We start from the raw sequence: 234 nt of genomic DNA, 5'->3' as shown, positions 1-234 counted from the left end.
GGGGGGGGGGCAGGTACAGAGAAGGCACCCAGGAGAGAGAGGCACACACAGAGAGAGAAAGCGATAACGAGATAAAGAGGTGGAATGGAATGGATGGAATAGGAGACTTTCACACGGAATGGGAGTGAGAGGGTGGTGCCCCCAAGGTAGTGGGAGGTCCTGCCCTCCTCACCCCTCACCCTGGGCAGGCTCTTCTCTTTCTCCCTCCTAACTTAACTCCTTCTCCCTCCGCCC

The sequence above is a fragment of the Echinops telfairi genome, unplaced genomic scaffold, assembly GCF_000313985.2.
Source record: "Echinops telfairi isolate 266 unplaced genomic scaffold, ASM31398v2 ScPeMD7_7457;HRSCAF=8495, whole genome shotgun sequence".
Classification (NCBI taxonomy): Eukaryota; Metazoa; Chordata; class Mammalia; order Afrosoricida; family Tenrecidae; genus Echinops; species Echinops telfairi.
Note: the sequence above shows the minus strand (reverse complement) of the source record.